This window comes from Phodopus roborovskii, unplaced genomic scaffold (genome assembly GCF_943737965.1).
Source record: "Phodopus roborovskii unplaced genomic scaffold, PHOROB, whole genome shotgun sequence".
Classification (NCBI taxonomy): domain Eukaryota; kingdom Metazoa; phylum Chordata; class Mammalia; order Rodentia; family Cricetidae; genus Phodopus; species Phodopus roborovskii.
Genome location: NW_026126480.1, coordinates 6,450,976 through 6,475,581, shown reverse-complemented (window position 1 = coordinate 6,475,581; position 24,606 = coordinate 6,450,976). Strand labels below are relative to the sequence as shown.

General features: G+C 36.1%; 1 pseudogene; it reads right to left on the bottom strand.

The window, feature by feature from the left end:
* Nucleotides 1-850: 850 nt before the first annotated feature.
* Nucleotides 851-2,381, bottom strand: LOC127228924 (60 kDa heat shock protein, mitochondrial-like; annotated as a pseudogene).
* Between the last annotated feature and the right edge of the window lie 22,225 nt (nt 2,382-24,606).

Sequence of the window (24,606 nt, the reverse complement as noted above, 5' to 3'; positions counted from 1 at the left end):
AAAACAACATACATAATATGTAAATTTTTGTATGGATGTTTTCAGAGCTGAGTGTCAGCTATTGGAAAATCAATTATTATGCTCTCCCGGGGGAAAATGGCATCTTCTACTCTCACTATTCCTCATTTAGCTATAGAATTTGTATAAGGTTGAGGCCATTTGGGCTTTCCCTTGTCCAAATAGCATGTCTAGTTCTATATTTCATGTTTATCTCATGTAAATGTAGTCATAATGGTGAGGTTTTTAAACTTCAGGTGACTGACCAGGCAAGGTGTCTCTGTCATTTTTAGAGTTTATAAATTCTTCTGTGGTCTTTGATGGAGTTGATGACAGATAGTTATGGTTATAGTTTTTCTTAGTTAGGATAAAAGACAAGTTACATATAAGACTTTAGACTCACAAAGATAGGATAGATGATAGAATATTTTCTTTAAATATTACTAAATGTTAATGTACTAAATATTCTTAACTATGATTCTTATTTGATAACTGTTGTGTGATATAGTTTGCTATGCTAAGGTCAAAACACTTCCTTTTATTTTAGACAGAAAAAAGGAGATGATGGGAGATGTCATTCTGTAAATATGTTTCTTGTATTGTTTAATGAATAAATCACTGTTGGCCAATTGGAAAGCAAGTTAGTTGGACTAGGAGACGAGGAGAAAAGAGGAAGTAATAGGGAGGAGATCCAAGATGAAGGACACAGAGAGAAGAATGCCACCCCCTCTCTCTGGTAAGATAAGACTATGTGGAAACACTTAGATTAATAGAAATGGGTTAATAATTAAGACAGAGCTAGCCAATAAGTAACTGACCAACAGCATTATATCAAATACAGAGTCTCTGTGTGTTAATTTGGGATGGCTCCGCAGGGGACCCAGAATGGCAGGAAAATCATACTCATAACAGCAGTTCTTATAACCTTTGCTGGATCAATGGTTTCCTTTTCCACTATGTTCACAAAATGTCTGAACAAAACATCATAACAAAGTTTTTGAGAACTCTGTAAAATTTTCTCAACTATCAAAGATCATTCAATAATACGTTCTTAGCAATAGTCATTAGAGGAATTTTGAGTGTACTTTTAAGAATTTCTATACTTATTTTCTGATCTTCATGAACATTTTATAAGGAATCCAAGGTTGGGATGTACCAAAGAAGAGCAAAGCCCTATTCCAGAACAATGTGTTCTTCAACAGCTGCTATTGTAGCATTGAGAGCATCCTAAACCCTGTCTTTCTTGTCATTTACTTCAAAATCACTCTCTCCTTCAAACTTCAGAACAGATATTTCTGTAAGATTAACCAGTTCCTTATTAAGGTTTTCCTTTTCATGGTCACTAGCTGTAATGTCTAACTGCTCAGTAATTTCTTGAATACTCTTTTCAGTTTGAGCCTTTCCACCTTTTCCTTTCAAAAACCTGATGTCAACTTCGGTGACAATGATCTCTCCAACTTTTCTTAAGTCTTCAAGATTTAGAATCAATGCTTGTTCTTTCAATTCTGCATCAACAGTAGCAATTCCTGGTTCTTTCTATTGTCCCTAAACCCTGAACTTTTGGCTGCTACAACCTGAAGATCAGCTTTTAGCCCATTGAAATCCAGTGTGCTTAGATACTCTCAGTAATTATGACTAAGGGTTTCTGATGAGTATTGGCAATTTACCAGACACTGAAAATAAGCATTACACTCAATACACCAAAGGAATCTTAGAATTCACATTTTGACCTTTCAACATGTTAGGAAAGCATGGAGAAATATATCCTCTATTAAACTTTATGCTTTCAATAATTTCTAATCCATCATTCAGGATTTCTCCATACTTCACTGTGATGATGCCCTTTCTTCCAATCTTCCAGTGTCATTGTCTCTATTTTCAGAAACTGTAGCAACCTGGTCAATTTCATGAGGGGTTTTCTAGAATTCTACTGGATTAGCACCTTTTCTGATTGTCTCAAAACCCTCCTTGACAATAGTACATGCCAGAACAACGACAGTGGAAGTCCCATTCCTAGCTCCTTTGTAATTGTTACTAACAACATGCTGAGCAAGTTAAGCTCCAATATTTTAATATTTATCCTTTAATCAATCGACTTTGCAACAATGACCCCATCTTTTGATACTTTTGGACTTACCTAAATCTCTCCAATAATCACTGTATCACTGTTCTTCCCTTTGCGTCATTGTACGGTGGCAGTATTAGCTAAAAGATCTACACTTGAAGAATTAAGGCTCACTCATTGCACCAAATTTTACTTATCTGGCATGAGTTCAAATGAGATAAGGAGCCAGTGTTCTGGATACTGGTCTCATCTCGTGAAGGACTGTGAGTGGTTGAAACCTTTCTGGGAGGCAGCAGAGGAAGTACACAAAGCAAAGCATTAATGGTTGAGGGCATTTAATTTCTTACAATTTTTCAGACCTCTTTACTATTATTTTACTGGCTTGTCTCCTCTTGTATTTATCTCCCTCTCCATAGTTAGGACCCCACCCCAAGTTTCCAATTTCTCCCAACTAATCAAATATACCATACTGTTCCTTTCTATTGCTCTCCCATTCCCTATCCTGATAGTGATCCCTTTTTAATTTCTTTGTTTATACAGTTACTTGAGAATGTGTACTTAAATTGAATAATTGGAGATCGTGTAAGGTATCACAGACCTCTCTCTCTCTCTGTCTCTTACACACACACACACACACACACACACACACACCAAACCAAACCAAAACATACAGCATCTTTCTCACTCAATATGATCTTTCAAGTTATTTACATGTAAAGATCATGATTTCAATATTATCAGATAAATAATATTCCATAGCATGCATGTATCACATTTTCATTATCCATTTATCAGCTGAAAGATATTTAGAATTGTAATGATTAGATAAATCTATAATTACAATGACTGAGTAAGGAAGTGTGGAGTTAGGATATTTAGTCCCTTGGGCATATACCAAGGAGGAGTATAATAGGGTATGATAGATTACATTTTAGCTTTATGAAAAATTTTACAATGATTCAAGATAGGTTGATCAGTTTGCAGTCTCACCTTTCTAGGGAAGATCACATGTTTTGTAGCTATTCATTAACCATTGTTTTCCTTCACTTGACAATAGTCTGCTCTAGTGCTGGCCCCAAGTTTTAATGGGTCATTTAGTTTTATTTGGTTCTTTATATATTCAGGATATTTGTCTTCTGACAAAAATATAGGTAGCAAATGTCTCTCTGATTCTATGGGCTTTCTCTTCACCAAGTTCATTGTTTATTTTGCTGTGCAGAAGATTCTATTTTTATAAAGTTCCACTTGTTAATCATTGGCCTTAAATCATGAGCAAATATATTTGTTCAGAATGTACATTCCTATACCTATACCACACCTACATATTGTAATTGTCTTCTATCAGTTTCAGTATTTCAGGTTTCCATTTAAGTCTGGTAAATCTGGAGTTAAATATTTTTTTTCAATTTGGTAATTATAGAACTAATTTCATTGTTCTGTAGTTGGGCACACATTTTTCCTGGCACCATTTGTTGAAGATGCTTTCTTTTCTCTAGCATATGCCTTTTGCATGTTTGTCAAATGTGAAATGGGTAGCATCACATATACTCATGTTTGAGGTTTCAATTTTGTTCCATTGGTCTACATATCTGTTTCTATGTTATTACCATATTGTTTTTACTACTATGTATCTGTAGAATATCTTAAGATCTGGAATGATAATTCCTCCAGTATTGTGCTTAATGCTTATGACTGTTTTGTCAGTACTTTCATATGAAATTTTGGATGTGTTTTTTTTCTATTTCTGTGAGTAATGATATGGGGATTTTCATTGTCTGGTATGTGCATGCTATGTGTATGTGAACGGCTTTTTGTAATTACTGTTGCAATCTCATTTGTTATGGCTGTATTTTGAGTTGGTAATACCTAGTTTACATACTTGTGGTTTGACTGAACAAGAGATATTTTTATTTCTTTAGGATTTCCAACATAATAAAAACAGATTTTTCAAGGGTACCTCCCACTTTCTCTTAAAAGATGTTCAGTGTGGCTGGATTTATGTTGAGGCCTTGACCCATTTGGACTTAAGTTTTCTGTATGGTGATAGACATGGGTCTATATGGAGTTTTCTACACACCATCATCCAGTTCTGCCAGTACCATTTGTTGAAGACACTTTCCTCCTTCCATTGTATAATTTTAGCTGTTTTGTAAAAAAAAAAAAAAAAAAAAAAAAAAAAAAAAAAAAAAAAAAAAAAAAAAACCAGGTATTTGTGGTTGTGTTTGTTAAAATCAGGATTTTTTATTTGATTCATTGGTCTTCTTGTCTATTTTTGTGCCATTACCAAGCTGTACAGGCTACAGGACCCCATGGAGACAGTTGACCTGAACATGGAGGAGATCATATACCCCCATATTGATACCTGGGAAACCAGCATTAGACCAACTAAGACCACAATCACCAGGAGAGAGGGAGACCCCACCAGTATGCACTGTAAGAGGGATGGGTAGATGACAGTTTAAGAACACAATCAACAAAAGAAATATAAATATAATGCCACCAGAGTCTAGAGACTCCACACCAGCAAGAACTGAACATCCCAACACAGATAAAACAGAAGGACCCTAGAAACAACTTTATAATGATCATAGAGACCCTCAAAGAGGTAATGAGAAAATCCATTATAAAGATGGAAAAGAAAAAAAACAAAAACATAATTCAAGTAATGGAGGAGAAAAAAAATAAACTATTGCAAGAAACAATTCAAAATAGTGTGAGGCTTGAAAGCTAAAATAGAGACAAAAAATAGTCTGTGAGAATACTGGAAATAGAAAAGTAGAATAAATGATCAGGAACTACAGATGAAAGTGTAACTAACAGATGGATGGATGGTGAGGTGGAAGAGAGAATCTCAGGAACTAGGAAAAATGAAAAATCTATATTAGTCAAAGAACATCTTAAATCCAAAAAGTTCCTAACACAAAATATCTAGGAAATTTGGGACACCATGAAAAGGCCAAACCTAAGAAAAATAGGTATAGAAGATGGTGAAGAAACCCAATTCAAAGGTGCAGAAAATATATTCAACAAAATTGTAGAATAAAACTTTCCTAAATAAAAACATGTCATGATATACAAGAAGCTTACAAAACATCAAATAGAGTAGGCCACAAAATATCCACATAATATTCAAAAAACCAAACCTACAGAATGAAGAAAGAATATTAAGAGCAGCAAAGGAAAAAGGCCTAGTAATACATAAAGGCAAACTATCAGAATTACACTTGAATTCTCATAGAAAGTATGAAGTCTATAAGGTCATAGATAGATATTCTACCAACTCTAAGAGACCACGGATGCCAGCCCAGTCTACTCTACCCAGCAAAGCATTCGATCACTATAGGTGGAGAAACCAAGGTATTCCTTGACAAAGAGAAAAAGCAGATTTAAACAATACATATAAACTAGTCTAGCCCCACATAAAGTTCTGCAAGGAAAACTACAAACCAAGGAAGTTAACTACACCCACAAAAACATAGGCGATAGGTAATCCCACTTTACCAACAGCCAAAAGAAAAATGGAGGAAAATACTCAGAATAACATCATCAAAAAACAAAACTAACAAAATACAAATAAACAAGAATTAACAGTCAATGGTCATTAATATCCCTCAGGATTAATATTCTTAACTCACTTATAAAAGACACAGGCTGCATACAAGAAACACACCTCAAATTAAAAAACAGACATTACCTTAGAGTTAAGGTTTGGAAAAAGGTATTCAAAATCAAATGGACCCAATAAACAGGTAGAAGTAGCAATCCTAATATTTAACAAATTAGACTTTAAACTAAAATCAATCAAAATAGATGAAGAAGGTTATTTCTTATTCATCATAGGAGAAATCTGTCAAGATGAAAACTCAATACTGAATATCTATGTCCCAAATACAAAGGCACCTACATTCGTAAAAGAGATATTACTAAAAGTCAAATCATAGAAAACTTCACAAAATGTAGTGTAAGATTACAACACCCCACTCTCAAAACTGGACAAATCCACTAGCCAGAAACTGAACAAAGGAACTCAGAAAATATGATCCAGCTGGGTTTAACAGATTTTATGGAAGATTACATCCAAACACAAAAAAATAACTTTTTCTCAGTGACACATGGAACAAACATTTTCTGAAAATGACAACATACTCAGCATTACAGCAAACCTCAATAGGTATAAAATTCAACAATAACACAAATTACAGAAACCTACAAATGCATGGAAAATGAACAATGTGCAACTTGTCCCATTCCTGTATCAAGGAAGAAATAAAGAAATTAAAAACTTCCTAGAATTCAATTAGAATGAAGACACATCCTATCCAAGCTTATGGAACAATTTAAAGCAGTGCTAAGAGGAAAGTTCATAGCACTAGATATCCACGTGAAGAAACTGGAAATAGTCACACTAGAGAATTAATAACATACCTAAAACCTATAGGAAAAAAAAAGCAAACTCACACTGGAGGAGTAGACAACAGAAAATAATCACTTCATGGGCTGAAATCATTAAGGTAGAAACTAGGGAAACAATACAAAGCATCAATGTAACAAGGAGGTGGTTCTTCCAGAAAAACAAGATAGACCAAAGTTTATCCAAACTAACCAAAAAGCAGAGCGAGAACATGCAAATTAACAAAATCTGAAATGAAAAGGAGACATAAGAATGGACACTGAGGATATCCAGAGATTCTTCAGGTCATATTCTGAAAATATGAACTCCACAAAATTCCATAATTTAATAGAAATATGTAAGAAGTAAGGTTTTTCTGCCTGCAGCCTGGTCTTGTCCCACCACTGCACCAGCCCCAATTAACACACTGAGACTCTGTATTTGATATAATGCTGTTGGCCAGGTACTAGTTTCTTATCGGCTAACTCTTTCTTAAGTATTAACCCATTTCTGCTATGTATTTCCATGTGGTCTCATCTTACCCTTGGAGAGCAAGCTGGCATCCAGCTCTCTCCAGACTCTCCATCTTGACTCCTCTTTACTCCTTCCTCTTTCCTCCTTCTCTCTTTGTCCCTCCTGTCTTCCTTTCCTATTGGCCAATAGCGCTTTATTCATTAAGCAGTATGAGAAACATATATACAGAATGACATCTCCCATCAGAAATGAACAATATTCTGGTTAGATATCACTTACTAAAATTAAATCAAGAAAAGATAAGAAATTTAAATAGGCCTATAGCCCCCAATAAAATAGAAGCAGACATTAAAAGTCTCACCAATAAATAATGAAAAAAAGGGGGGGGGGGCAAATGGTTTCTACGTAGAATTCTACCAAAAATTCAAAGAAGAGCTAATCCTCCAATTGTTCTACACAATAGAAGCAGGATTATCATTTCCAAACTCTTTTTACAAGGCCACAATTACCTTGCCACCCAAGCCACAAAAAAGATACAAATAGGAAAGAGAACTGCAGACCAATATGTCTCATGAACATTGATGCAAAACTACTAAATAAAATACTGGAAAATGAAATCTAAGAACATATCAGAAAAATAATCCACCATGACTAAGTAAGCTTCATTTCAGGGATAAAGAGATGGATCATCATATGAAAACCCATCAATGAAATCTACCAGTAAAGAAACTAAAAAAGAAAAACCATATGATCATCTCACTAAAGGAAGCCTTTCAGAAAATCCAACACCCCTTCATGATACAGGTCTTGGAGAGACCAGGGGTAATGGGAACATACTTAAACATAATAAAAGCAATATGCAACAAAGCACCAACCAACATCAACCTAAATGAAGAGACACACAGTATGATTCATCTAAAATCAGTAACTAGACAAGACTGTTCACTCTCTCCATATCTCTTCAATATTGTACTTGAAGTATTACCTAGAGCAATAAGACAACAAAAGCATATCAAGGGAATACAAAATGGAAAGGAAGAAGTCAAACTTTCAGTATTGTCAGGTGACATAAAGTTTACATTAGTGACCTGAAAAACTCTAGCAGAGAACTCCTACAGCTGAAAAACACCTTTATCAGTGTGGCAGATTAACTACAAAAAAAAAAAAAAAAAGTACAGGGTTACCTCCCACATTCTCCTCTAAGAGATTCAGTGTGGCTGGATTTGTGTTCAGGTCTTTGATCAATTTGGACTTGAGTTTTGTGCATGGTGATAGACATAGGTCTATCTTCAGTATTCTACACACCATCATCCAATTTTACCAGCGCCATTTGTTGAAGATGCTTTCTCTCCACCCCTTAGCTGCTTTGTCAAAAATCAGGTGTTCATAGCTATGTGGGTTAATATCAGGATTTTCTATTTGGTTACATTAGTCTACTTGTCTATTTTTGTGCCAATACCAGGCTGTTTCCCAGACTATAGGTATGTAGTACAGCGTAAAATCAGGGATGGTGATGCCTCCTGAAGTGCTTTTATTGTATAGGGTTGTTTTGGCAATCCTAGGTCTTTTGTTTTTCCATATAAAGTTGATTTCAAGGTCCATGGATAATTGTGCTAGGATTTTAATGGGGATTGCACTGAATCTGTAGATTGCTTTTGGCAAGATTGCCATGTTTATTATGTTTTTCCTACGTATCCAAGAGCATGGGAGTTATTCCCATTTTCTGGTATCTTCTATAATGTCTTTCTTTAAAGACACAAAGTTCTTATTATATAGGTCTTTCACTTGTTTGGGAAGCATTACCCCAAGATACTTTATGTTGTTTATGGCTATTGTAAAGGTTGATGTTTCTCTGATTTCTTTCTCATACCCTTTGTCATATGAATAAAGTAGGGCTACTGTTTTTTTTTTTTTGTTTGTTTGTTTGTTTGTTTTTTTGAGTTTATCTTGTATCCTGCTAGTTTGCTGAATGTGTTTATCAGCTGTGGTAGTTCCTTGGTAAAATTTTTTGGGTCGCTTATGTAAACTATATCATCTGCAAATAGAGAAAGTTTGATTTCTTCTTTCCAATTTGGATAACCTTGGTCTCTTTTTGTTGTCTTATAGCTTTAGCTAGAACTTCAAGTACAATATTGAAGAGATTTGGAGAGAGAGAGAGAGAGAGAGAGAGAGCACACCCTTGTCTTATTCCTGATTTCAGAGGAATCGCCTTAAGCTTCTCTCCATTCAGTTTGATGTTGGCTGTTGGTTTACTGTATATTGCTCCTATTAGGTATGTTCCTGTTATCCATGATCTCTCCAAGACCTTTACCATGAAAGGATGTTGAATTTTGTTGAAGGCTTTTTCAGCATCTAGGGAGATGATCATATTGTTTTCTTTTCAGTTTGTTTATATGGTGGATCACGTTGATAGATTTTTTTTTTTTATGTTAAACCATCCCTGCAACCCAGGGATGAAGCATACTTGGTCATGGTGGGTTATTTCTCTGATGTATTCTTGGATTCGGTTTGCCAGCATTTTATTGAGTATTTTTTGCATTGATGTTCATCAGAGATATTGGTCTGTAATTTTCTTTCTTAGTTGTGTCTTGGATACCAAGATGATTGTGACCTCTAAAAAGAGTTTGATATGCAACCTTCTGTTTCTATTGTGTGGAACAATTTGAGGAGTATTGGTATTAGCTCTTCCTTGAATTTCTGGTAGAATTCTGCAATGATCCTTCTGGCCCTGAGATTTTTTTTTTTTTTTTTGGTTGTAAGGGTTTCAGTGACTGCTTCTATTTCGTTGATGGTTATAGGCTTATTTAAGTTGTTTGTTCTCGATTTAATTTTGGCAAGTGATAGTTATCCAGAAATTTGACCATTTGCTTTGAATTTTCAAATTTTGTGGAGTTCAGGTTTTCAATATATGATATGAAAATTGTCTGGATTTCCTCTGTGCCCACTGTTATGTCCCCATTTTTTGTTTCTGATTCTGTTAATTTGCATGTTCTCTCTCTGCTTTTTCGTTAGTTTTGGTAAAAGTTTGTGTATCTTGTTTATTTTCTCGAAAAACCAACTCTTTGTTGCATTGACTTTTTGTATTGTTTTCCTGATTTATATTTTATTGATTTTAGCCCTCAAATTGATTATTTCTTGGCATCTACTCCTCTGGGGAGAGTTTGCTTCTTTTGTTCTAAGGCTTTCTATTAATTATCTAGTGTGACTGTCCTCTGTTTTCTTCATATAGGCTCGTAGTGCAATGAACTTCCCTAATAACACTGCTTTCAAGGCGTTCCACAAGTTAGGGTATGTAGTTTCCTCTTTCTCATTGAATTTTAGGAATTCCTTAATATCTTTCTTTATATCTTCTTTGACACAGGTATGGTGCAATTGGGCATTGTTAAGTTTCCATGAGATTGTAGGGTTCCTGGGATTTGTGTTGTTGAATTCCAATTTTAAAGCATGGTGGTTTGATAAGATACAGGGGTTATTCCAATGTTTTGTATCTGTTGAGGTTTGCTATCCTTCCTAGTATGTGGTCTATTTTAGAGAAGGTTCCTTATGGAGCAGAGAAGAAGTTATATTCTTTTGTGTTTGGATGGAATGTTCTATAGATGTATGTTAAACCCAATTGAGACATAACTTCTGTTAGTTCTTTTGTTTCTTTGTTAAGTTTCTGACTGGTGTTCCTGTCTAGTGTTGACAGTGGTGTGTTGAAATCTCCCACTATAAGTGTGTGAGGTTTTATGCGAGCTTTGTGTTTTAATAGCATTTCTTTTATGAATGTGCTTCCTGAACATAACTGAAGGGGCACAGACACTGAGAGCAACAATTAATAAATGGGGCCTCTTCAAACTTAGAAGCTTCTGTAAGGCAAAGGACACAGTGGACAAGACCAACCAGCAACCCAGCAATCTGGGAAAGGATTTCACCAATCCTATATCTGACAAAGGGCTGATCTCCAAAATATACAAAGAACTCAAGAAATTAGTCAACAAAACACCAAATAATCCTAAGAAAAGATGGGGTACAAAATTGAAGAGAGAATTCTCAATAGAGGAAATAAAAAAGGCTGAAAGACACTTAAGGAAGTGCTCAACATCTTTAGGATCAGGGAAATGCAAATGAAAACAACTTTGAGATACCATCTTACTCCTGCCAGAATGACTAAAATTAGAAACACCAATGACAACTTATGCTGGAGAAGATGTGGAGAATGTGGAACACTCCTCCACTGCTGGTGGGAGTGCAAACTTGTACAGCCATTTTGGAGATCAGTATGGCTGTTCCTCAGGAAAATGGGAATTAGTTTACCACAGAACCCAACAATCCCACTCTTAGACATATACCCAAATGACCCACATCCATGCAACAAAGACATGTGCTCAATTATGTTCATAGCAGCATTATTTGTAATAGCAGTAACCTGGAAGCAACCTAGATGCCCCTCAATTGAAGAATGGATAAAGAAGATGTGGCACATCTACACAATTGAATACTACTCAGCAGAAAAAAAAAAACCCAACAATGGATTCTTGAAATATGCAGCCAAGTAGATAGCAGTTAAAAAGTACCATCCTGAATGAGGTAACCCAGTCACAAAAAGAGGAACATGGTATGTACTCACTCATATATGGATTTTAGACCTAGAGCAAAGGTATCACCAGCCTATAATTCACACTGCCATAGGAACTAGAATACAAGGTGGATTCTGATAGATGCATATAAGGTCCCTCAAAGAAGGGGGAAGGGACAAGTTCTCCAGAGCACATGGAATATGGGGGGGGCAGTGTGGGGAGAGGGAACTAGGTGAAAAAGAAGGGGAGGAGAGGAAAGCACATGGGACTAGGAAGATTGAGTCAGGGGAATAATAGAAGGTAGGAGATGAGAAGAGAGAGAGAGAGAGAGAGAGAGAGAGAGAGAGAGAGAGAGAGAGAGAGAACATAAAAGAGGGAGCCATTATTGGTTTGAAGGAAAAACTGAACCTGAAGAAATTTCTAGAGACCTACAAGACTGACTCCAACTAACAATTTGAGTAACAGTGTAAAGGCTATCATAAATGCCCTTCCCTGGTAATTAGATCAATAACTAACTTATCCACCATTATGAAGCCCTCATCTAGTACCAGTTGGAAACAGAAGCAAACACCTGCAACTAAAGACTGGGTCTAACTAGAATCCAGATGCAGAGGGTGAGGGCAAGACCAGTTGCAGAAACACATAGAAACAGCCGACCTGACCAAGAAGCATCTAATGGGCCCCCATACTGATAGCTGGGAATCCACCATGGGACTGACTCCACCCCCTGAACATGGGTCTCAGATAGAAGGACTGAACATTCTAAGGGACATCAAACAGTGGAACCATGATGTATTCTTGGTACACAAAAGGACCTTGTCTGCACATCTCCCATGGAGGGATACTCCCTTAACTTAGAGACAGGAGAGAAGTCCTGGTCCCTACTTCAAATAAATTAACAGATTTAAATGACCCTTCTTGGATGGCATCACCTTACATGTGGTATTTGGTGAGATGGGAGGGGAGGGTGTTTGGGGTGCATGTGAGGGGGGAGAGAGGGAAAGAGAGACAGAGTAAGGCAGGGAGGGAGAGGGAACTTGGGTCTATATATAAATCATAAATAAATAAATAGTCAAATATACTACTACTTGCAGATGATAAAGGGGCTGAGAAAGAAATAGGGGAAAAATCACCCTTTACAAGGCACAAGCAACCTAAAATATTATGGTGTAATGCTAACCAAATGAGTGAAAGACCTATATAATATGAACTTCGAGTCCTTAAAAAAGAAATTAAAGAAGAAACCAGAAAGTGGAAAGAACTCTCATATTCTTGGATAGGTAGTAGCAACATAGTAAAAATGGCAATCTTGTCAAAAGCAATCTAAAGATTCAATGGAATCCCAGCAGGATTCTTTAGCAACCTTGAAAAACAATACTCAACTTTATTGGAAAAACAAAAGACCCAGAGTACCAGGATAAACAAAACAACCCTGTATAATAAAAGACAAAGAACTCAAAAAGCTAGTTACTAAAGCACCAAAATAATCCAAAAAAATAATTGTGGTACACAACTAAATAGGAATTTTCAATAGAGGAATCTAAAATGGCTGAAAGTTTTCAACATCCTTAGGAAAATGCTAACAACTCTGTGGTACCATCACACTCCTATCAGAATAGCTAAAATCAAAATCACCAAAGATAGTTTATGCTTGAGAGGATGAGGAAAAGGGGAACACTCTTCTTCCACTGCTGGTTGGAAATAAAACCACTTTGGAAATCAGAATGGCCTTTGCCCAGAAACATGGAAATCAGTATACCACAGGATCTGGCAATTTCACTCTTAGGCATAAACCCAAAATATACACATTCATACAATAAGGACATCTGTTCAAATATGTTCATAGCAGCAGTATTTGTAATAGTAAGGGCCTGGGAGCAACCTAATTGTTCCTCAGTTGAAGAATGATAGAAAAAATGTGGTACTTATACACAATGGAGTACTACTCAGTGGGAAAACAACACAAAACAAGACAAATAAACAAAAAACAAACAAACAAACATAATAAAACCAATGGAATCTTGAAATTCTCAGCCAAATGTATGGAACTAGAAGAAACCATCTTGAGTGAGGTTAACTCTGTCACAAAAAAAAGAAAAATATGGTATGTAGTCACTCATATATGGATTTTTAGATATAGAGCAAATGATTACTAACCTACAATCCACACCTTCAGAAAAGTTAGGAAACAAGGGGGATTCTAATAGAGACATACATGGCCCACCTGAGACAGGGAAAGAAACAAGACCTGCCAAGCAAATTGGGACAATGGAGGGAAGGCAGAAGGAGTGAGAAGAAAGAGAAGGGAAGAAGAAGAGGGGAGAGGATGTCACTAGGGTGCAGGAATATTGAGTCAGGGAAAGACTAGAGGACAGCAAGAAAAGACATACTATAATAGAGGGAGCCTTTATAGGTTTGGAGAGAACCCAAAAATAACAATCTAAGCAATAGTGTAGAGGCTATCTTAAATGCCCTTCCCCAATAATGAGATTGAGGACTACCTTATATGGCATCATATAGGCTTCATCTTGTAACTGATAGAAGCAGAAGCACACGCCCAGAGCTAAGCCCTGAGATGAACTCCTGGAATTGACTTGTAGAGTCAATTGACTTGGTGGTGTAATGAGCAAAGGGTATTTTAGACATAGAGTAATAGATCACCAGCCTATAATTTACACTGCTAGAGAAACTAGGATACAGGGAAGAACCTAAGAAATTTATACAAAGTCCCTCGGAGAAGGGGAAAGGAACAAGATCTCCTGAGCATATTGGGAGTGTGTGTGTGTGTGGGGGGGTGTGAGTGGAGAGGGAGCTAGGGGAAAGAAAAGGGGAGGAGAAGAAAGCATGTGGGACTAGGAAGATTGAGTCAGGGGAGGAATAGATGAGAGAAGAAAAAGAAAGAATGATACCATAAAAGAGGAAGATATTATAGGATTGAAGAGAAAACTGACTCTATAGAAATTTCCAGAGACCTACAAGGATGACCACAACTAACAGTCTGAGCAACAGTAGAAAGGCTACCATAAATGCCCTTCCCTAATGAGATCAACAATTAACTTATCCACCTTAATAGAGCCCTCATATGGTAGTTGATGGAAACAGAAGCAGACACCCACAGCTAAATGTTGAGCCAAACTGGAATCCAATTACAGAGAGGAAAAAATCATAAGAAAATGGGGAACAAGACCAGGCTACAGAAACCTACATATATAGCTTAGCTGAACAAGGGATGGCTAATGGACCCCCAGACAGCAGGGAAATGAGCATTGTACTGACTCAGACCATCTGAACATGGGTCTCAGTTAGAAAGCCTGGGCAGTCTAAGGGACCTCTGACAGTAGAACCAAGACGTATCCCTGGTGCACAAAAAGACTTTGGGAGCACATTTCCCATGGAACAATGCTCCCTTAACCTAGAGGCAGGAGGGAGGATCTACTGCAAATGTCTTCACCGATTTTCTTGATCCTTCCTAGAAGGCATCACCCTCCCTGTGGAGTGGGAGGGGGTGGGGTGCTGGGTGGTTAGGGGGACATGGGAGGGAGGGAGAGGGAAATGGGATCTATATGTAAAAGAAGAAAAAAAAGACGAGGCTGGAGAAACACACAAAAACTGCTGATGTGAACAAGGGGCAGTTAATCAACCCCGATATGATAGCTGGAAAACCAGCATAGGACCTACACAGATCCCATGAAAGTGCGTGTTATTTAGGAGGACTGGGCAGTCTATGTGGACTCTGATAGTGATTCAGTTTTTATCCCTAGTATATGAATGAACTTTGAATGCCCATTTTATATACAGGGATACTCACTCAGCATAGACAAATGGGGGAAGGACTAGGCCCCGCTCCAAACTTTGAAGATTCCCCATTGAAGTTCTCACCCTCAATGGGGAGCAGAAAGGGGCTGGGATGGGGCTGGTGGGGAGGACATAGTAGAAGGGGAGGCTGAGTGAACTGGGATTGACATGTTAAACAAGCTTGTTTCAAATTTAAATTTAAAAAATTCAAACACAATTTTTCTCAGATCTAGAAATGACAATTTTCAGCTCCTTATGAAAGTACAAAATTCAAGATAGTTAAAACAATACTGAATAATTAAAAGAACCGTGGATTGTATCACTATCCTTGCGACTTTACAATATACTACAAGGCTATAGAAATAAAAACATCATGGTTTTGGCACAAAAACAGCTATGTTGATCAATGGAACCAAATTGAATACCCAGACATGGAGGCATACAATGGACACTTGATTTCTGATAGAAGAAGCCAGAAATACACACTGGAAATAAGACAAGGTCTTCACCAAATGATTTTGAGCCAGGAGGATGTCAGCATGCAAAAGACTCTAAATAGATCCATACTTACCACTCCATACAACCTGAACTATAAATATATCAAAGGTCTCAACATAAAACCATATACACTTAACTTCATGAAAGATAAAATGGGAATCACCATGAACAATCTGGTTTAGGAAAAGACTTTCTGAATAAAATACTATTATCAAAGAAACTATGATCCACAACTGAAAATCGTCTATATGGCAAAGAGTGTCATCATTTAGATAAAGTGGAAACCTACACAATCTAATACAGGACAAATATACATAATATATAAATACAGGACAAATATACATAATACATAATTCAAAATACTAAATATCAAAAAAGACCCAAATTAACCAATTAAAAATGAGGTAGCATTATATATAAAATTCACCAAAGAGGAATAATAAATGGCTAAGAATCACTTAAGGAAATGTTCACCATGCTCAGTCATCAGGAAAATGCAAATCAAAACTACTTTAAGATTTTATCATTAATTCATAAGAATGGCTAAGATCAATAAAACAAATGAGTGGCAAGGATGTGGAGCAAGGAAAGCATTTATCCATTGCTGGTCAGAATGAAAACTTGCACAGTCACTATGGAAATAATTGTGGAGGTTCCTCAGGAAAATGCAAGTCAATTCTCAGCATCCAGCTGTACCATCTACAGCATATACCCAAAGGATACTTCGACCTCATCGTACCACAGTGACACTTGTACAAATATGTTCAAACATACTCTATTAGCAATAACTGGAATATGTAAATGAAGTAGGTGTCATAAATAGATGAATGGATAAAAAATGTAGTAAATTTACATACTAGAAAATTACTTAGCCATTAATATAAAATTTGCAAGTCAATGGATGGAATTAGAAAAATATTGTGACTGATGTATCTAAACCCATGAATACAAATATTTGTGTGGATGTTAGTTTTTGAGTTATTTATAAGCAAGCTAGAATCCAAAGAACCATAGAGGTTAGGTACATAAGAGAAGAGGAGAGGGGATAGAGAGATTCCCCTAGGAAAGGGAAAAAAAATAGTTATGGATGGGAGCTGGACCATTAAAATCAGTCAGGGAGGTAAAGGTAAAAGGGGAAAAGAGACTTTTTTGTTTCCTCAACTATGAAGCTAAGATAGTCTTGCTGTGTTTAATAGTTAAAATTGCTGTTATGATTTTTTTTAGTACTTGAATGCAATATTCCAGGCTCTTCTGATTTCAAAGTTACGATTGCGAAATCACTTATTTTGATGTGTTTTCCTTTGTTTCTCTTTGTTACATAAATACACCTTGTATTGCTTAGTGTTTTAACTATGCTATTCTATGGTGATATGAATTTCTAACATTGTCTATTTGGTGTTCATTATGTTTATTGTATTTGTTCAATATATCTTTCCTTAGTTTGGGAAAGATTTCCTCTATGATCTTGTTGAATATCTGGTCTATGCCATTAATTTGTGGGAATTTTTTTAAATCTATGCCTATAAAGTTTTGGTAATACAAATTTCCTGCATGTTTTTTCTGTGTTTTTGGTTTTAGATTTTCATAATCCTTGCTTATTTTGTCTAGATCCTCTATCTTGAGTCCTGAAATTCTATCTTCTGCCTGATTCTTGTAAAGCTTTTCTTTGAAGTTATAGTTAGATTTTTCAATCTCATCTTCATTTCACTTGATTCTTCTTCAATGTTTCCTTCATTTTATTTAGTTTTATTTTCATTTCCTGGATTGTCTTCATCATTTCCATCAGACTTATATTTTTGCTTTATTATGCATAACTCAAGGTCTTTTTCTCCTGAAGTTTTTCTCCTTAATTTTATAGAACTGTTTCTTTGTTTCTTTCTGTACTCCTTGATTTCTTTCATAAAATTTTACATCCTGTTTCCTAGTGTTAATCTATGTAATTCGCATTGGCAAACATTTCTACAAGGGTGATTGGTTTTTGACAAAAAGTTACTGCTTGCTACTTCGTGATGTAGTACTTTTGTGATGATATCTGGGCATGTGAATTTCTTTATGTATGTAATGGACAGACCAAGTTGGAACATAAGAGAGGATATGTAGATGGGGTTTACTATAAGCTTTGAAAATGGCTTAAGTAGAATGAAGTCAGGTGGACAGATGGGACTGGTCTGTTGTTCAGGATGTCCATCTTTGACCTGGCTGGATGGAGATATTGCAAGTGGTATGGGAGGGACTTGTTGGTTGTAGAGCTGCAAAGCTGTTCCTATCAGAATTCTGGAAGTTGGTAGACATGATCAGAATAACCTGGTTCACTAGAGATGTGATGCAAGATAGATCTGGTGTGATCAGGAGCCTTTAGAGGGAAGGTTCAGGCCAACTCACCAGGATAAACAATAGAGAAGGATGGTGGGATCACTCAGGATGGAGAGGTTGGATGTAGTGTGGAAAAGGCCTTGAATTAAACTTATCATAGATATTTGTCATGATTTCTAATGTCTGATGGTGCTGAGTAAAACTTTCTGCTCAATCTTAACAATCTTCTCTATGTATCTCTTTTACCTACCTAAACATTTATCTTATAAATATTCATTTTCACAAGTATTTAAATAATGAAAATACATTCAAAGAGTGTTCATTACCTTCTTCTCAAATATAGTCAACAGTTTTCTTCAAATTCCAATTATTCATTTTCTCTAAAATTCAGTAATTAGCCTGATAATTTAATAGCATATTTGCAAATTCAATTCATTGTTTTCTTCTTAGATTTGTTTTCTTTTATAGATCTGCCCATTATTACTATACCCATGCAATCCATGATCTCCATAGAATAAACAAATTTTGTTGAGAATCGAGTATTGAGGTTAAGAAGTAATTTGAAAGCCAACTTATCAAGAGGATAGACGAATCTTCTGTTCAAAGTTCTTCTTACCAGGATGGTTGTTTAGGGGTTGTTATATAAAACATTGTGACCACATATTTGTAGATGCCTTCTCATAGGCAGAGATGTGTAGCCTATGAAGCATACTTGATCCTAAGCACCAGTTTGTGAGGTGCTGTTTACTTCTCAGTGTTGCAGAAACAAGTTTATTATATTCTCAGGCTACCTGCATATGCAGTTTTTATGTGCCGCACAAACAGTATCCAGGTGGAGGCTCAACTACTTTAAGGCCCCCTTGCTAATCATCAAAGTCATAGCACTGATAGACAATAGTCACAGGATTCTCATGGAAGACAAAGATTATTTGGTGTTAAATGAAAATAGAGTAGTCATGAGGTAAGCTCTTCATGCTCAGGTTTCTCTTTGCCCTTAATACCTAAACCATACAGCAAGTAGAAAAGTTCTGTGATGAAAATATGATGACATTTGTGTGAATTTGAAAGCTATTCTGGCTTTAGAGCATCACTTTTCAGAGTACAGTTTTAAGTATGGCCTATGGACAAACAATGAGCAATTACTGACTCTCTCTCTACCACCCCCTTTCTTTCTTTCCACTCCTTCCTGACTTTCTCCTTACCCCTTGTCCTCTCCCTCTTCCTGTCTTGGTGGTATCTTCAGCCACTCAGTGCAGTTAACAATGGTACCTACTTTCAAGCTTGATAATCCTGGATTTACTCTTGAGCTTCACAATGTGGAAGCATGGCTTCATCTCTCACAAACTGTCTTCTGACTTCAATATATGCACCATTGCAAGCACAATTGTGTATACATCATACATATACACACAATAAATAAATGATATATTACAATATTTTAATGTAATTAACATATTTATTTGCATGTCTTCATCATGGTCATCACTATTGAGAAGAAAGACACACTTCCTTACCTAATTTTAATATTATATGTAGTCGATATATGGTAACAGGATTCTAAGACAGAGCATTCCATGAAGGTGTAAACCCAAAAGGTCTTTGGCCTAGTTTGTGTCTGATTAAGTACTCCAGATTGGTGCACATGGCACAATTAAGCTTAAGCACCTCCTCAGGTGCTTTGCAAAAAGTCATTCTAATGTAATTAAACTCATCCACACAGAGAGGGGTAAATTGAACCATGTGGAAATAGCATCCTTTTTTATATAAAGTTCATGCACCACTGCTGTTTATTACCCACCTGAAGTCATACTCTTGTTCTTGTGATACCCCAAGTGCTTCTGTATAAATTATGATTAATTGGAAAATATGGATAAAAGTGCCTTTTACACACAGGTGTTACTATAAACCAGGAAGGGTGATATTAAAAAAAAGTGATAGAAGTAAGATGAACACTTTACTTTGGTTGTTGTGTTGGCATATCTGTGCAAAAGAGATTCTCTGTACTTAGCTTAGGTTAAACAGGAATCTTAATCCCCCCACCTGCCTCTGCTATAGATAACTCATAGTCTCTGTGCCTCCAAAGAGCCTCATAAAGAGTCAGTCTTGTAATGAGCAGCATAGTTTCACGATTTGCCAGAAGGAAGCCTCATTTATTTAGTTTCATTTTTTAAGCACTTTCCTTGCATGATGATAATTTTAGTAGACAGTGTGAATCAAAGAATTTATCTCAAGTTGCTAATTATTCCAATGTAGACTGCTTTCTCTGAGGGCCAATTACAGCAATGCTTCAGAGTGTCTATACCTATTAAGCTTCTGCATGAGCCAGTGTCTCAGCTCCCTGATTCTTTAGTTGGTGGTGCTATGGTTATTCCTTCAGTGACCATCTTTCCAAACAGGAAAGTGTTTTCAGTATTCATTCATTCTTTCTTGCATCCATCCACCAATTCATTCATTCAATGTATCATCCATTAACTCACTCATATTACTTAGAATTTTGTGGACCATAATAATTTTATTGTGTATAGCAATATAGTTAGAGAAAATATCCATTGCATAAACAATTTACTTTCTATAACTAGTGATGTTTAGCATAATCCAATGTTTCAGGAGACTGAGGCAAACCCCACAGTGATGCCATGACATATGATGCCATGACAGGTGAAGCATTTTGGTTCCAGAGAGCTAGTGTGGGAGGTAAGGGCAAACATCTTACCAACATGTCCAAGTTCTTATAGCAGGGTATACTAATCATAAGTACTCAAAACAAATTAAAGCAAGTAGGAATGTTTTCTTCAGGAAGAAAAGAATGAGGTGAGAAGTCATATGGTATATCACAAAAATTGGATATGGCATGTGGCTTTAAATGACAATTTATAAAGGACATACAACACTAAAACTAACTGTCTGTGCACTCAGATGCATTAACTAATTCAAGTTACATGATATTTCTGTTGTCCCCATATGTAAACTGAAAGCAGAAACCTACATGAAAATCATTTTAGCTAAGAAGAAATTGACATAGAACTCAAGCCAAGTAGTTTGATCTCAGAACAATATAACCATGGGGCTATGTGCAGAACAGCAGGATATCATTTATAAGTTTAATCAGTAGGCTACCACTATCTAACTTTAATTTTAGGGGGGAAATGAAACAGAAAACCCCAAGACAATTATATAGCAAACAAAACAACTAGTCAAGAAAAAGGTTATTGCAGTGTTGACAGCAAATTGATAAGGTATGTAATTGTAATAGAGACACGACAATGGCCCTGGGGAGATTTGATTATCATTAGAGAGATGCATTGAGGCAGGTTGCAGTGAATAAGGACAATCAGGAAATAGAAGGTGACTTGTGGGTTTCTGGCACAGATCACTAAGCATAAATGAATTATTTATGTAATTTTCAATGCAACAATTGAAATCATTATGGTATTTGCAGACTTGATGGGACAACAGTCAACCACCTTATCTTACAGTGCAATTCAGAAATAACAGTTTTATGCTCAGGGTATAAGATTTAAGTCCTTTGCACATCTGGAGAAATTCATTCTCTATGCATTAAGTTTCTCTAAACACTGTGTTGAGCAGGTTTTCACCCTACTATAATATATACAGAAAATAATTCTCTCTCATCAATCTCACAAAACCTGATCCTTGGGCTTTCAGCTCAGCAATGACCTTTTCTTATTGCCTGAGTAATGCCTGCCTAGCCCATTCTGTAACAAATACAGATTGCTTTCCTTCTCCTAGTGTCTGGTGATGGGCTGATTAATAGCAGTGCAAGTGGCTACTCCTTGGGATTAATTAATCACCTGTCATAATTGTTCAGCATTTAAATAACTATTAATCTGAATGCTAGTCAGAGTGAAGGTTGACAGGTTAGGAATGGGAGGAGAGTTCTCACCAAAAGATCAGGGCTAGTTTTTTCTTATAATACAGGTTCTGAGACCCAGGAAGGCTGTGCTTGGAAGTAAGGTGGTGTCACAAGGGCTATGTACATATGAAAAATTAAGAGATAACAGGTCATCACAGACTTACTATCTAGTTATTTCAATGTGTTTATTGGAAATATAATATAATTAACACCATCTAAAGGGGAGGTGGCATTAGTCTGATAGTTATAGGCCAGTGAAAAATAGCCTGCAGGTCATAGGAAGTTTGAGAGGAACTTTGTTAAATATATCACTAAGTGTTATGGTGAATAATTGCATTTAGTCCCATCACAGACAAAAGCAATAGAAAAAGGAAAGTGGTGTAGGAGGTCATTTTTTTTTTTTTTTTTGCCTTGTAGTAAGTTAATTTGATTGGTAGGTCTCCCTGAGCATAGATAGGTCTACAGTCAGATTAAAAATAACTATTCTGCAGCTCAACTTAGTCCCCAATCACCTTGCAGTGGTTTCTCTCTAGTGTGAGATAAATAAAGAATGTAAGTTACATTCTAATGACCTGAGATAAGCTGCATAGAAGAGGCAGAGGGAGGGACAAAGCAATCCCTTATTTTCCATGGTAAAGGATGCAAATGTTTTCTATTTTCATTCTTGTTCTGCAGATTTTGGAATATTCACAATAGGTAGAACAATTTCGTTATTTGTGGGAAAAGCATATTAATTTTGCAATGATAGGGTTAGAGTCTTAGTTCATCTTATGCCATATATAAGCTATCCTTACATCCAGATAAAGGGAGGATTAGATAGTTTCAGAAGAGAGGTACTTGGCATATTGTCTACAATCATGGAGTACTTAAGCTTACTAACAGTATTGATTTGCTGTAGTTTCTAGAATTAACAGGACTGATATAACCTGTTGTCAAGTCATCCTAGCAATGAGACAAATTTAGTCTTCTTGACTACTGTGTTTCACCTGATGGCTTAGTGAATGGGTGAATTATGCATAAATTATTTATTAATTTGTTCAGTACTTTTTCAAACCTATGGGAGCTTTGCCTCTAATTTCTTCCCTCCATTTTCACTTGTTTCCTTCTTTAATATACTAATACAAAAATATATTAAGTCCTTTTGTATGATGGTATACATGTAAACAAAACAGACTCGGTTTGATATAGATTACTTTTACAATGGACTGAAATAAAAAAGAGGAGAGGAGATGGTACAAATTTAAAAGCAACGCAGAGTGGAAGATAAAAAAAAAATGAGTTCTAAACTAAATTAAGATTGAGGCTGACCTTTACCCTGATTCTCTTTCTTGTTGGTATAATAGCAGTAATATTTGTGAAACCACCCCAAATTGTCCCCAATATTTCATTGGTAGTTGAGAATCAGACTGATTAATAGGACTATTGTGGCTATTTGCCTTATAAAGATTTAAGAGTGTGATGAGTTCACAAGAAGCACTTAGTAAATGTGAGGATCCAGAATTAAGAATAAAATTTTGTCATACATCACTAGCAACTATACCGTCATTATTTTAGGGAAGTACATTTACATTAGGGAAGAGGTGTCCCTACTTCACCTCTGCAAATGTCCTCTATGTACATTAGGTTAGCATATGATACAAGTAATGTAAATATTGATTTCATTTGTAGACAAGGACTTTTCACAGTGATTAAATTAAAATTACTTCTTTAGAATATCTCTAATCCAGTATATCAGTGTACAGTTGGACAGAGATATGAACATAGGAAAGGAGAAGCATAGTTGAAAGTCAAGGAATATTAAACATTGTCAGAAAAACACAGCTTATGAATGAAGAATTCCAGAACACATAGAGAAGTAGGGGATGTTTAGGTGTAAAAAGGCAATCATACTGAGGGGACTGGCAAATGAGTGAGAATGACATATGAGCTAAATTCAAATCTCAGATTCCTCTTTTCAGCTCCTCAAAGGAAAGAAATCCATGGAAAATTGATCTTAACTTTTTGCCTTGCAGAACTGTGAGACAATAAATTACCACCCAAAACTTGTTACTTCAGACCTAAATTGAACAGTGTTGGGTCATTTTTCCTCCACAGCTATTTTACTTCTTTCCCAAATACTATACACAATTTAATGTTTGAAAAAAATATGATGGTAGATAAGTTAGTCATCAAACTCATTATCAGGCAAGGGCATTTAAGATAGTCTTACCATTGTTGCTCCCTGTGCAGTAGTGTGGGGGGAGTGAGTTGGGAGACTGGTCAGGAGCATGTGAGGGAGGGAAGAATGGCAAGAGGGATCGAGGGAGAAAGGAAGGGAGGGAGGTAGATGGAACTGGGATTGATATGTAAAATAAGAAAAAAATATATTCCTGTCTTAGTCCAGAAAAAAAAATTTCCTCCTCCAAATATATCTCTAATATTAAAACCATTTAAACTACTGTTTCTTTATATAGCATATTGTTTCTTTACATAGCATATTATAGAGCTAAGACTGAGGTGACAGGGCCCCAGAAACTGAGACAACATGGCAACCTTCCACCTTTTCCTTTTGTAAGGTAATCATACCATTTGGGATCTTTGGTCTATTTTAAAGCCATGGCTCTACATTGATTTTATTCTCATTTAATTCAAATATTTTTCC